We start from the raw sequence: 15,558 nt of genomic DNA, 5'->3' as shown, positions 1-15,558 counted from the left end.
TTTTTTGTTTCCTATTGATTTTATAAAGCAAAGCACATAGTACCTAGTACTATTTGTGTTGCTAGTCTCGCCGAAATCCGATAACTATATGACGGCAATACGCAGAGAACGTGTCACATTGCGAAATGTTATCAAAGAACACTGCGAGCTCTCCAGCGCAGAGGTGAATGCGAATTTTGGCTCCAAAATATAGTGTTCCGAGTCCGAATTTGTGTCTTCGGTAGCGTGACTTGCGTCCATCACAACATGTTCCATCTGGTTTTCGATTTTCGAGAAACAGCTTTGTTTCTGTAGAGTTTTTATGCTGGAGCTTGGTGCTGCAGACTACCATGTATCGGGTCCCAAATTGTGGCGAGGAACTTGTTCACCGGGGCGAGCATTAGTACTGAGCGACGGAGTCTTTCACTATACCACCGAATTTGTGCTCCTTTACATGCCACCTGCAGTAGAGGTCGCCAGGACATCAATTATGGTTTCTCGTGGTGGCTCCCAAGCCATGCGATGACATGTTGATGTAGGGCTCACTGATGCTTTTTCTCTCTCTTTCTGCTCCACACTTTTCAATAAGGGTTGGTTTCCGCGTACAGTCGATCATAGAATACCAATATTAGCTTTTATGAAACACTTAATAACACAGGCCGCCTACAACCCATCTTCCTTTCCAAGCCTTCTGTGGCTAGATATTTCCTTCCACTATTGATTTCATTAAAAAACTAAATCTCTCATATTTCAAATTTCCGTGGTAAAATGTGTTTGTTTTTTCAAAATTCTAGAAATGTTGCAATGTGAAAGTGAATTTCTCAACAAACAGTGGAAGTGGAGGGAATACCGTTAAAGGTACTCGCGCATGTCTACATGTACATATGTATGTCAGAGTCTTAAAAATTCCGCTAGTGTGGATTTCCAAGTATTTCCGGTATACAAATTTTTGCATATACACATTCTCTTTAGCAACATGTTGCGAAAATATTTTTACCATGTTCAAATGTTGCAGCACGCCAAAGTGTTATACGAACTGAACAATGCATTTTATAACGAGAAACACCAGCGGAGAGCATAAACAAACATTTAGGGGCGGGGGGCCAAGAGAGGGGGTTGCTGCCGTCAACATATGGCGCTTGAGTCAAAACTGCAACACAAAGAAGAGGGTTAGAGCAAAATAAGATTGCATTTCAGTAATCATGGCTGCGCGTAGCGCATAGAAATCAACAAAACTGAGTGGATACTGAGAGCACTGTAAGTGTTGGGAGCATAAGAAGAAATAAATGAAAACAATAGAAATAAAATAAGAAGCAGGCGCAGCGCACAGCGACTCATCAAAAGAAAAATCCATGAATCAACAAACTTCCGAACGTAAAGATGGATGTATGTATGTACGTAAATATACATATGTATATAGGTACATTCGCTCGTCAACACGACAAAGCCCCAAGTAAGTGAGCGAGCAAGTGAGTGAGCGCAGCTTCGAAGGCCGTTGTTGGGTAAGCAGAGCCAGTTTGTGTGTTTGGGGAGTGGGTGTGGAGCAAGGTGGGCAGTTTGGTAGCAGCGCCAGCAGCAGCAGCAGCAGCAGCAAAGGCAGCAGTGTGCATACAGCAACGAGTACCTCAGTCGCAGTCGCAGCAGCAGCATCGGCAGTAATGTAAGTAACGATGAGCTTCGTTGTTAGCTGTGCGAAAAATGCGGTGTTGAAATTTTAGTCGAAAAGTTACTCTTTTAGTGTGCGGCTGCTCCACAAATAATTTAAATTACTAACGCGAATGAAGTGTTATATCTATACTAAACACAACGAGACGGGTTTTCTGATACATTCAAAGCGATTAACATACGGTTCGGGAAACGTAATTTAATGAAATTTAATTTTGTTTTTAAAGCCAGAGTATATTTATTACACAGTTCGCGAAAACATCGTATGAAAATAACCAATAATAGCAACAACCACTTAATGAAAAGTCGATTTTCTATTAATACGTGTGCCAAAGTAGCAATAACAATGGCGCATATGTGTAGTGAATGAGCGAGTGCGTGCCCACAAAGTGCCGCGGTGGTGAAGTGCAAGCGGAAAGAGCTACATAGCCATTGCTATAGCGAGAGCTAAAGCGAGAAAGGGAGAGAGAGAGTGCGCGGAATTACTTATTTGCAAGCAATCGAATAGGTACGTAGTATAGACGTATGTATTTCAATTGTGCTTGAATAGAAATCGGAGGAAAAATATATGCATTTTTGTTATTAAAAGTTGTTTGCACGCCAGTGCGCGAAATCAAAGTCGAAAATTACACATTCAATAGGTTTCGTTTGCATTTAGCAGTAATATTCCGTTGCGCTAATAAAAAATAAAATAAATTATTGAAAGCAAAGTGAAAAAATCTACAAAATTATATTTGCGGTCAAACGCCCAACGTAGACGAATTTTCGCAAAAATTTACGACGCGTGTGCTTTTTCGCAGCAGTAGCAGCGACGACGACGATATGCGTGTGTGTTTGCGCGAGCGAACGGTGTACAGGTGCAATTGAACGCGCGTGTATCTATGAGCGTGCGAGTGTATAAATGAACTTACCTACATATGTGTGCGTGTGTTTGCATAGAAATTGCCAGCGCAAAGTGGCAAAACAAGCAAATAACCAACCAGTTAACCAGCCACCAGTCAGCCAACTCATGGCTGTGGGCAACTAATACTCGTACAAAAAACAAAATTATTGCCCAATTGGTTGCCTCATCACGGCGCGACGCATAGAAGCTGAAATCCAGTTAAACCTATTGCTTACCTGCTGCTATACCTGCATGCGAATACATATTTAGTAGCGTGTTCACATTTTGAAAGTATCTCATAGATACAATTTTTGCGAAACCTCAAATCAATAGTGTTTTTGTGTTGTTGCTTTTGCAGTATTTATTTCTTATCGACAAAACGGGAGAAAAGTCAAAATGAAATAAAGTCCATATAAGTGTTAGCGTGTATGGAAAATATACCTACATAGAAAGTGAGGTGAGTGAGTTTTTACGTACTTACATACATATGTACATACGGTTTTATGTATTTACATATGCGTGTGCGCGAAGAAAGCTACAAACAAAACAAAACCGCCAATAAAAGTCAGTGAAAAATTGAAGAAAACAGATACCGAGGTGAAAATTTTTGCAACGTGCAATAGAGAGAAAGCGTTTTGCAACACCCATGAAACACCGATCAAAGCAGACAATGAAAAAATAAACAACAACGGCAACATCAACTAGCAGCAACAAATCGAAGTGGCAGATGGGAAACGCGTGAAGAAAACAAAAACCATTGAAGGGAGATTTTTCGAAAGCTACTTAAGTGGAGTAAAACAAGAAATTCGAAGAGCAATAAAAGAACTAACTATCGAAGTTAAAGTACTAAATAGGAGCTATAATTAGGTAAAATTGTAAGTTTAATAAGAAAAAAATAACATAACGTAAAATACATAACGTAAAGTAGCTAAAAAAAAGTGTTGGTAGAAGCAACTCCCCACTCATACGCCAAATAGAAGTTAAAAGCTATTTACTAGAAGTCGATTTTATAAAAACTTAAAGTGCATAAAACCGAAACGAGGAGAAAGTGAAGAATTTTCGTAATAATACTTATAAAGTGCAAAAATAAAAAATTAAAAAGTTATACATTTAGTGGAAAGCATTGGTAGTTTTTTTTTTGGTGCAAACGTAGAAAACAGCTAGCAACGTTACATCAAACATTTTAGTGAAAAAAGGTGGGGTTTATTAATTTTTAACTCATTTAAAAATATTAAAACATTGAGCAAGTATTTTCATGCACATATTTCTATTAAGTATTAGTATTTGGTGTATACCGGTTAGGTATGTATGTATGTATATAATATTTTTATTAAACAAATGAGATCTGGAAATATGTACCTATTAAATAGAGTCTACCTACTTATTAATTTTCATTGGTCATTGACGACTATGTTCAGGCTCAACAGCGATGTCGTAATTCGCACCGGTTCATCAAAAAAATCTAAGAAATAAAAAGAAAAAATTAATTCGAAATTTCCGCGTATCCCACTGTTTAAATGTTCTTTTCATCTCTCACAAAATCACTTTATTTTAATACAGCTTCTTTGTGCTGTAATCTTGTTCCATCCTCTACTTGTACAGTTTCAATGTTTCTTAAGTGGGTTCATTGCAAAACTTTGGTGCTATAGTGTTTGATTTGCAGTTAATTTCATACGTGTTATGTTACGGCTAATACTTATTCTCCTTCGTCATTTTTGCTCTTTATGGCTTCTTCTTTGGCTTATTGTTCGTCACTTTGAATTTTTTCTTATAATTTTATGCATATAGTTTGTTGTCTTTGTTTAATTTTGACGTCTACCAATTCGCTTTTGCCAGCTGCTAATGCTTAGCTTTGGCAACATGCTTAATTTTTCGTACGAATTGCTTCGTGATTATTGCCGTCTCCGCTAATTCGTACTTTAGTCGTCATTCGTTTCTTTCTGTTTTTTTTTGTTTTTTTTTTTTTAATACAAAAAACTTCCATCGAATGTAAGCTGAGAGTAATAAGCCTTTTAGCATTGCAATGTGTGTCTTTCAGGGCGGTTTTTCTGCCCAGCGTTTGTGGTAAATATTTATGCCTTTTCTGTTTTGCTCCTAAAAAATGCTTACAAAATAAATTGAAATTGAATTTTTACGGCGTTTTTTTTTACCTTTACCACAAAATAACTCCGAAAAGCAAGTCTTTAAAGTTAAAAGTGTTGTATTTCTTGTCTGAAAGACTTGCTGTTCCTGGTGTGTTTTGATTTTAATTGAATGAATTAGCTGCATCGCCTAATGGTATTGCTTTTAAATGTTCATTAATTTTTGTTGCGTTTTCCGACAACGTAGGCGAACTACAAACCACAAAAGCTTACACGAGATCCATTTGTATCCATTAACTTCTTAATCACTTTGTGACTAAGATTTTATCGATGATTTCTTTATTACATACCTACATCGGTATGTGCAAATTTCAAACTTTCAAGTGTAAGTGTTGACGTTAGTCACATTTCTCTAGCACTCGCAAGTATTTAACAACTAGCAGCTGATACTTATCTACCATAACTTAGTGAAGCATTAAATACCATTTGTAATACTTCAATACTTAAATCGAATATATTTTAAGCTTTGATAAGTAATTGAAATAATAAGTGTATACGCCCCAGTTGTCAATGAACTTAGTAGGTTCAATATTCTACGTTCCCTATAATTAATGTCAATTACAAGTTGACTGGCCTCCACGTGCGTCTTTAGTATATTTCTATGTAATAATATGCTTGTTGAACAGGGATTTAGTTGACTGCAAGCGGTTGCTTAGACTAGGGTTTATTTTTAAGAATAGCTATTTTCGTCATTTAAGATGTAGATAATGAAATCAAAACATTCATTCAATTGCATTGTATGTATAGAACTAATATGGGTTCGCAAAGTTGTTGTTGCTAAGAATATTTACTAATACTAGAGGTTCGTTAGGCGTGAGAATTTATTGTTAGGAACATAATAATAGTTTTATCGTAAATTCTCTGCCTGCATCTTCTCTGCCAATCAGAGGAGATTTGCGTAAAGTTTTGCTTCATTTTAAAATCCCAGCCTTATAAAACTAATCGGATATACATATATAAAGCCGATCAAACAAGAATGACTTGGATCAATATGTCGCACGTTTAGTAATATATACCAAAACCGCATTAACAAAAAACTGATTTGAAAACAAATTCAAGTCAATACGCTTTTCAATTTCAAACCGTACTGAAATTTTGTTTATGCATCCGTTTTTAATAATAGGGATGTAATTCAAAATTTAAGCTTTTGGAGATTTCATCATGCAATTAATAAGCTTGATGAGGAGAATATGTTTAGCCTAATAGATGACTAAACTTCCCAAAAATGGCGAAGATATGGATCTTTTCATCTTTCTTTTTGTATACCAACTATTTGAATTGATCAAACGTTTTCCCACAAAATTGAAATTTTGAAATATGTCTTTATATTATTAAACGTGCGATGTTACGCTCTCGTTATTCTCTGTCGAATAAAACAAACATTGGACATTCTTTTTAGCAGGGAAAATCTCATCCCCTCTTATTCAAAATTGGTTCAAGTAAGAGTAAAAGGTAAAAGTTTTATTATTCTATGACATTTTAACCACCTTTAGACAGAGGATGTCTTTCTTTAACGACCCTGATAAACGGTCTTATAGCTTTCTCTTGCATGCTTGTGCTGGTTGACCTCCTCGGCGGCTTACTTGTGGCTTAGAGTCGAATGCTTTCCGGGGAATGTCGCTTGGTTCTCACCTCAAGACATTTTCGAGCTCGGCTTGATATCTTCCCCTTAAGTTTTCGTTTCCAATATTTACTCATGTATTCAATCTTCCAAAAATTTTCCAAATTTTCTGTGACAACTAACGCCAACTGGAAATTGGAAGTAAAGCCCATGCCTTTTCCTCCTGGTCGTTTCATAGCAGAGAGGGTATTCCTTTCGCTTGACCTTTCTATACTGTATGATGAGCATATATAGCGTATAAAACGCCCTTTGAAAGTCGGTAAAAATAATCAATTCTTCCCTTTTACTTGGGACTGTTAACATGATTGAGACAGGAGCGCACACTCTTTGACAGTCGTACAGTGTAAGTTTTAAGTTCTGAACACATTGAAAACGACGAGCTACGGACCACAGCTTCCAATTTGTCATCTTCATTATCTAAACGCTTTGTCGATGGCGACATGATTTCTTTGAAAGCGGCAGCGACATCATGAATTTGTATGAGTTTGACATAAAAGAATTCTTCCTCTTTATCTGTCGCCAGTAAAATGGAAATAGATCTAATCTGGCCACAACCACAGCAGTCGCGTAGCTCGGTCGTCGCCAAAATAATTATCTACATAAGAGTACGTGTTAAAATAATTTGACAGCTGTGGTTTGTAGCTCGTCATTTTCATTGTGTTCGGGCTATTAGGGTTGAATGATTTTCGAACTCGAAATACGTTTAAATTCCGTAGCCTTTTTTATAACATGTAGTATATCATGATGTAAACGTCATCATGTAAACATTCTTTAATCTAATTAAAAATTTTTTGCATGTTTTTCACACCTTTAATTCAAACTGCAAATATTAAGTGTTGTCATATCACACACTATAGTGCATATCTAGCTACAGTGAAGACTCTATTGAACCGACAATGACTGTCAAACAATTTTTGTCCGGTAATAATTATAGTAAAATGACTGAAAATAAATTATTTTGGTTAAAAAGTATGCACATCACGATGTAACTATTTCTCAGAGGTCTATATTTTTGGCCTACGACTTTTCTCCCATTCCTCAGTTCAAAGTATACGATCAATCTGGATTTGAACTTATTTTTTTCCCCGGTTATATGCTCATATTTAAGATCGGCATTTACTTAGCTTAAATAGGTTCGCTTTGTTTGATGAATTATATCTTTCCAATAACGCTGTTTATTGGGTGAGTTTTCACTGTATACAGGTACATTTATATACTTAAATAAGTGCCTACATATATACATATTTACATCAATCTGATCGTTTAGAAAGTGAAAAATACTTAAAAGTAAATAAAGTACACACACGATTTCTACACGGAGATTTACATAAAATATTAACAATTTCATGCAAATCGTACTAATCGGACAGTCAATCTGACTGCTTTATCAATTCAACGTAAGGTCGTTGTTGTGCTGAGCAATCGATCGTTGTACATAACTACATGCCTAAGTAGACGTGGGTCTCCAGTCGATTTTGTTCCTGTTTTCTCATAAATCGAAACTAATAAACATAGATTCATATTTAAATAAATTTAATGTGTGACAACAACTCAAGCGTAAACACTTGAAAATGTTAAAAGCAATGTAAATGTTAACAGAACAGGTTATACACTTATTTTTGAAACTGCGTAAAATGATATTTTTTCTTCTCAAATTTTGAGTACACACACATCCATACATACATATGCATTGACATAGTGGTTTAACAAAAGGCGTTGAGAAGTTGTGCTGTTTGCGTTCAGTCAACCTAAACGAGTGTTTTACGCAAAACCTAGTTACGGATGTACATATAGTATATCGTCGTTTAAAGTACAAAACCGCGTATCTTCATTCTGTAAAACCGCGTAACTGACAGTGGCTGCCAAAAATTGGATTTGCTCACACAAGCTCTTGGCTCAATCCTTATCCATTCATCCTGAAATATACTGCCAGAAAATAATTTCTACAACTTCACATACGCGGTTTTGCTATTTCTAAGTTCTAATTTCAAGGTTGCCATGAGTATCCCAATTGTGCCTCTGTTTTCACATGGAGGAAGATTGGTGCCTTTCGTGGATAGCTTATCCGCCCTACAATTTCTTTCAATATCCTATGTTCCGGAACCCATATGAGGCTGACCTTGAATACGGCACTAATATCGCTTAGAGCTGCTAGGTATTCTTGCACAACCTTCGATGTCAGCATTACCGTGTTCATAGATTTAATGAATGGCCGCCTGGCCTGAAGATGATAATTGTACTCTTCGTTACGGCATGCGTATCGAGGTACACAGCCATCTCCTTTATAGCTAAAACTTCTGCCTAATAAGTACTGCAGTGGTCTGGAATTCGTCCGGATAATTTCAGTCCTAGTTCCTTAGAGAAAACTCCGTAGCCAGCCTTATTATCTAGCTTGGATCCATCCGTGTAAAAATTTAATTCCCCCTTCTCCATGGTCCTGGTGTTTGCCATTCTCGTCTTAAAGAGCCTATCGAAGGTTATTTAGGGGCAGAGTACCCAGAGTGTGAAGTATGAAAGTGTGGCCGAACCGCCGATCCTTCCAGAGCACCATAATTTTAAGTCTGAGCGCTGAAGTTGTGTCCACGTATTTCCCCACCAGGCTTATTAGGGACAAATTTGTTAACCCCTCTAGCGCTTTGTTTGGGTTGGTGACTCCGGCCACTTATTTGGAACTGTATACTCTTACTCTTTCCTCTATATTAGGTTTCCACGTAAGTTTCCTGTCTAATATGGGGAGAATCAGTTTGAAATTTATTAAAACTAAAGAGGCAGAAGCTACAATCAGACCGTGTTCTAACTGCAGGTCCACTTGGTTCGTGTTTCTTTTATAAGAGTTTGGACTTGGTGACAATTTTTGGGTTGTAAAAAGGTTAAACAAAAAGAAAGTTCATAGCGTGAAAAATACTGTTGCATTGAAAATGGAAAACGATTAGGAAAAGGAAGAATTATTATTATTATTTTTTGTAGAAAATATGTACATACATATTCATTTATATATTTTTTTAAAGGCAATTTTTTATTTCTTAGTATGGAGTTCGAACGAGTCTGCATAGCATATATTTGTTTAAACATAATATAAATTGTACACACATATATCTACCCATCTAACTTTTCTCATATCCATCATTTGCGTGAGTTTCTCCTCCTACAGTTACACGAGCAAAATATAAGGAAAACTACATTTACATAAATGTGGTAATTAATACTAAATGGCAAACCATAGTAATTGTGGTGTCATGGCGGGGCCTATCCGTCTAAATTAGCTGCACAAAAATCAAACACATGTCGAAGTGAAATTCGCTGCTTTTACGATTGTGATCTACACTTTCATGAACCACGATTTCACCCACAACAATAGTTATGGCCCGTAGCTAAGCGTTGTCATTTCATTAATGTCATTTTAGTAGTTTTCTTTGTTTCGCTTGTATTTCTGTTTTTATTTTGTTGGCGCTTGCGCCTAATAGCTTGGCTCTCTTTCACTGCCTCTTTCACTCTCCATACATACATATCACGCAACTGTCAATAAACAGCTGTCAGTGTCAGTGCTATGGCAACACTAAAATGCATCACCCCGTCGATGCGTTAGCGAGTGAATGTCGTCGGCTCTGTTGGTTGAAGATTTAGCACGAGAAAATGTGAGAGAGAAGATTTCTATTATATTTAAGCAAACTCACGCACCTAGGCCTCTTTCCGCGTTCTCCGATGCTAATATGCACCTCGCGCTCAGTGCAATCTCCCCTCCCTCAAAGTGTGCTTATTTCATGCGTTTATTGCTCGCCTGTATGTACATATTTTACATTGAATTCTCTTTCTATATATGTATGTTTGTCTCAAAGAACAACTGGCATTGTCTGCTTATTGTTTCATAGTAAATTACTTCTTTGTACAATATGTTATTACTTTTGTTTGATTTTTTTTTCGAATTTTTGCAACTGCGCGAGTATTTATTTTCATTGCCTTTATAGCCAATTAGTACTAGTATATATGTATGTATAGCCATGTTTTTGTTAGGGAATTGGCTATTCGCATTAAAAGTTTTAAGATTTTTGAATTGTTTTCGCTTGCCAGTGAATTGCGGTTTGCTCGAATTTCGTACGAAAACTTAAATCTGTTAATTATGCTTTGTCATCGTCACATTGTCACTTGTTCATTCTGTTTTGCATTTTTGCCTCTGTGCATCGGCGGCTTTTTTGATCGTTTTATGCGTATTTGTTTTTTTTTATTTCTACACTGATACATATGTACTATATATGTATATAGTATATGATTTTTTATTCACCCGTTGACATTGAAATTGTTGTCGCTATCAGTGAATGCTTGGGTGTTTGCACTTTTGTACACACAGCCGTAGGTAGATACTACAGTGGTGGTAAAAATATATGGAACTAAATTTGCTTTCCTAAAATTCTCTCTTCACTTTATCAATGGCTTATTTGAGAAGTACCTACTAGTTTTACAGATTTTTTAAAGAACGATATTTAGTCGGCTCATTCCACTTTTTAAATGTTCAAAAATTACTATTCGCTTTAGAAATCTCCACTTTTTTACTATTGAACCTGAAAAAAGCACGTTCAAGACTTATGAAACTACGTGTTTTTCGAGACCGACGCTTTTAAAGAGTTTAATAGTGACGGGCAATCTAGAGTTCGAAAAAAATACTTCTTCAATAAAATTCCAACCGAATGTTTAAGTTAAATAGTTTTTTTTAGGTTAAAAGCAAAAAAGGTACTTTCCGTGAACGGCCGCAGGAAAGGCCATATCAAGCGTATTTTTCTGTGAGAGGGAGCATCCAACGCTGTGTGACGTCTTAAAGCATTCACTTCTTTCATAAAGAAAACTCTGAAACAATATTTTCCGTGTCGATATTTGTGAAAATTCCTAGCTCCTGTTTATCTAAGGCGCTAAGCAGTATGCACGAGTGTATTTTGAGCATTCAGAGGAAAGAATGTGTGCTAATTTTATTAAATATTGTAAATTGGTGCTGAACACCATTTTAATAAATATTATAGCAATATTATAAAGAAAATGCTCTGATATAGCCAACCTGTACACTTATATTGGAAAGCTTCTTAGCAATATTTTCAGTCTTTTACAATTTCCGAAACTAGTAGAATGCGTTCAATAGCGCTTGGCAAGTCTAAACTATGTAGGTCTAAAACGGTGTTCACATTAGTTGAATCAAAAGTTGGCTGCCTCCCAAGTTCATTGGAAGTGATTAGTTTAAAGGGCTTTCACACCATTCTTCTTGCTTTCAACTAAAAGTTGCCTGTAAAATCGCCTCATGTAAACACCGTATAACCCTGCATGGTCCTACACAAAGGTTAAGTGAACGCCAAATTTTTGATGCCTTAAGAAGGCTGACAACAAATTTACAGGAGATTAGAGATTTTCTATAAGGTATTTGAACTCAATAATCGGGATATACATTTCTTTGAATCTAAGTAAACTAACTTAGCATTTAGCTTTAAATGTTACTCTAAATGCACATTTATCCATGGAAAATCCATCACCTAAATGCAACTAAGTGCAACTCTATTTCTGCATTAAGAATCTAAGTGCTAAAAGCAACTGTGATATTCAAAAAATTTGACGATTCGAACATAGCTAATTTAAAGCTTAAACAGACGGCAGCGTTGATCCGGACTAAATGCTAAAAGCAACTGTGATCTTCAAAAAATGTCACGATTCGAACATAGCTAAATTAAAGCTTAAACAGACGGCAGCGTTGATCCGGGCTAACTCGGACTTAATCCGGATCAACAGCAGTTAATTCCCGAGTTGATCCGGATCAACGCTGCCGTCTATTTATGCTTTTAGAAATAGTGGCAAGATTGCTTTTTCGAGTATACAGTTGATAGCTGAGTTTCTGTGATCGCCGAACGAGCTTTCATTTATTATCTTACATTATTTGGATTAGAAAAGTCACGCAAATTCAAAATCAATGTGATGCTGATAGAAATCTGGCCCAATTTGTGATCAACTCTGTTTTTTTGTTTCATAATTAATTTAGGCAATTTTAATTGGCAGCACCGACAAATGAATATATACATAAACAAATTTTCGGTTATGGTTTAAACAATTTAAGTTTTTGTATTGCATTTTTATACCCGAGCGCACTTGTGCACAAGGGTATTATAATTTTTTTTTCACATTGCGGTTGTTTGTAACAGCCAAAACGAATCGAGATAGTTATAGACAAATGTATACATAAATGATCAGAATGAAATGAGAGGTCAATTTAGCCATATTTCTCTTTCCGTCTTTCCGTGTACACGATAACTTGAGCAAAAATTTATTTCTTGGTTACCGCTACACCCAAACTTGGTACAAAATTTTTAAAATCGGACAATAACCACGCCTGCATCCCATATAACGGTAATTTAGAGAAATACGAAATCTTCGATAAATCAGTAAATACCGAAGCTAATTTGTTCAAAATTGATGTTTGCAATAATTCTTTAGGAAAAAACACATTTATGATAAAATTTTGGAAAATTGGCGTGGCAACGCCCCAACTTGGTACGATTATTTTGCTTACCGCATAAAAGTAAAATGTTAATAACAAGTCTAACCTAACCTAACCTAATAACAAGTAATTTTTAGCAAAAAAAACGACTTAAATTTTCAAACAAAGAAAAATATATATATATTTATATATTTCATGATCCAATGATCGGATCTAAACGAGATTAATATGGGACTATCTCTAAGACCCTACCTTTCCGATGCGAAAAGAATTATCGAAACCGTTTGACGTGGTCAGTGGTAACAAACATTAAAAAAAAATATATATATATTCGATACTTTTAAATTTAAGAAACATTATTATAGAATTTTTAAAAGTGGGCGTGATACCGCCCACATCTAACTATATAAGTTTATCTCATTATGTCTAACTGAACATACTACCGAAATTGTTAGAAATAGGTGTAAAACTACTCTTCTTACCATGTAACGGCAGTTTTCAGCAGGGCGAAAAACTATATTTACTACTTGCGCCAGGTATTTTATGTTCGGCTCGACCCGAACTTAGAATTTTCTACTTGTTTTCTTTAAATGTTTTTTTTTTCGTTTTCAGTAGGGTTTTTAACATATTAAATATCTTCTCCGTGCGAATTGATCGTGTTAGATACGGATCTGAGTAAGCAACTGGAATACGGCTGTTTATCAAAAGCATACAATTTCGAACTCGCGTAAATGTACATTTGCTTAATGCGATAGCATAAACGCTCTTCGAAAACATATATTCGAAAGTGCTAAATGTTGTAACTTTCTGACCTGCACTCTTCAGCACTTCTCGTGGAAGTTCTGTGCGATAACTGCCGAAACAGAAATTTATTCGTTTATTTGTTCGTTGCTGCTCAGTAGCTCAGTAATACTTCTACCTGGATATAGGATTCATTAAGTTCACGCTCCGAGCAGACAATTGCCGTGGCTACGCCTTTGTCCATCTTCATTTTAAACATTCACCGAGGCAGCACTACTTATGACCACACGCCAACCTTCGACCTCTATAGTGGCTCAGAAATTTGACTCAAAGCGCAGATCCAGGAACATTTAGTCAATCATTTGCTGACCTAGACATATTCTTTTTGTTAGTAGCGCAACTGTTCATTGGCAATATCCACTATTGGCAAACTTTCTTCGAAACGTAATCAATATTCAATGTGGGATTAAAAAAACGATTTGCATACCTTACTACAGCATTCTGAGTTCTTATTTAAAAAGCCAAATTTCGGAGACGGGGGAAAGAGGTACCAGAACTAATACTGTACAGAAAAGCCTTTGATTTTGTGGGCTGTCTAAATGTATCTAAAAGGACTTCAAATGCGTTACTTCACAAAGATGGGCTAGCATGGAGGAGAGAGCGAAATGTGTGGCAAGGGTTTTCCGCTGCAGGAATGAGCCTAATATACTAATGGATCTCTAAAGAAGATGTGGAAGTTGTTATGCTTTCCTGCGACGAAGAATAGATACCCCATCTTTGTCTTTACCAACACGGTAACAAACCTCGAACACGCGTTAAGGCTAGTTAAGTCATGTTTAACTCTCAAAAAATACCGAAACGTCAAAACCCTCAGCCCAAATAACAGATCACAAATGAATTGCAAACTTTTGCAAAGTTGTAGACCAAAGGATATCCTTTGAAAACTCCATCAAATTTGGAGTTATCTTCAGAGGATTGGATGACGAGTAACTAGTTATTCGTTTGAGTTTCTTTAACAAAAAACTTAATTACCTCGCCAATACAAAGCTATCATTGATACCAGCGAATTTGTAACTAAATATTTACAAAAATGAAATTTTAGCGTTTTGGGATTTGTTCCATATGATGTGGCAAAATGAAAATGCGAGCATTTGATGAAACAATGTAAGCGTTTTGCGACATTTACATACTCTTTTAGCACAAAGCTATTAAATTGAACCATTGGAAACAAAGTTTTTACCTTAAAAACTTGTATTGGCTTGCCCTTCTAAAATTATACTTTGAGTTCCATATATTTTTAACACCACTGTATATTGTACATACATATGTACATATTGCAGTTGTTGTTGTCACCTCATTGCATACTATGTTGATTCTGTTGTATCTTTTTCACTTTTTATTTTAACTTTTTTGTTGCCTTGTACTCGTACTTGTACTGTGTGTTATAACCAGGGAACGGATTTTTAGGACCTAAACACCTATAAAAAAGGCAAAATAAAATAGCGAAAAAGGCAGGAAAAGGCACTAGGTATTGCAAAAAAAGCAAAATAAGGCACTAAAAAAAGACAGAAAATACGAAGAACAATCAAAAAACACATTTATTTTAGAAATGTTTATATTACAAGTAAAAATAGAAAAACTATGAACTAGTTTCATTATAGGAAAAATTTGTACTTTGAATCTTTGACTATTTTATCCTTTCGAGTTTCTAACTGATAAAACTTTAATCTGTATAGTTGTAGTAACATTGAACCACAAGATGCATTTTGAAGTTTTCTGGCAGCATTTTCATTCGATTTTCGCGAAGAAAAGCCTTGAATGTACTAAATGTGCGCTCGACGTAAGTTGATACAAGTGGAGCCCAATTTAAATATGGAACATTTTCCTCGCCCTTTACAATTTTATCCACACCCCTTATTGTCTCCAAGCCTACGTTAGCTGAGAAAACGGCTTTGAATTTTTCCAACACCAATTTGGCAAGAGGTCCCTGCACTTCTATAAGCCGCATGGGCATGTGTATATTTTTTAATCTTAAAAAAAAAAATTGTAAATGCTATAATCA

The 15,558-nt window shown here is 35.8% G+C and overlaps 1 long non-coding RNA gene across 1 annotated transcript; it reads left to right on the top strand.

Annotated features, from left to right (window-relative positions):
- Positions 1 to 1,193: 1,193 nt before the first annotated feature.
- On the top strand, positions 1,194 to 3,614 carry LOC108353834 (uncharacterized). Its single transcript, XR_001846632.1, has 2 exons — positions 1,194 to 1,236; positions 1,297 to 3,614. It is a non-coding gene; the product is annotated as an uncharacterized LOC108353834 (long non-coding RNA).
- The last annotated feature ends 11,944 nt before the right edge of the window (positions 3,615 to 15,558 follow it).

The sequence above is a fragment of the Rhagoletis zephyria genome, unplaced genomic scaffold (assembly GCF_001687245.7).
Source record: "Rhagoletis zephyria isolate East Lansing unplaced genomic scaffold, Rhagoletis_zephyria_1.1 Rzeph_scaffold_00001, whole genome shotgun sequence".
NCBI lineage: Eukaryota > Metazoa > Arthropoda > Insecta > Diptera > Tephritidae > Rhagoletis > Rhagoletis zephyria.
This window is presented reverse-complemented; position numbering and strand designations above follow the sequence as displayed.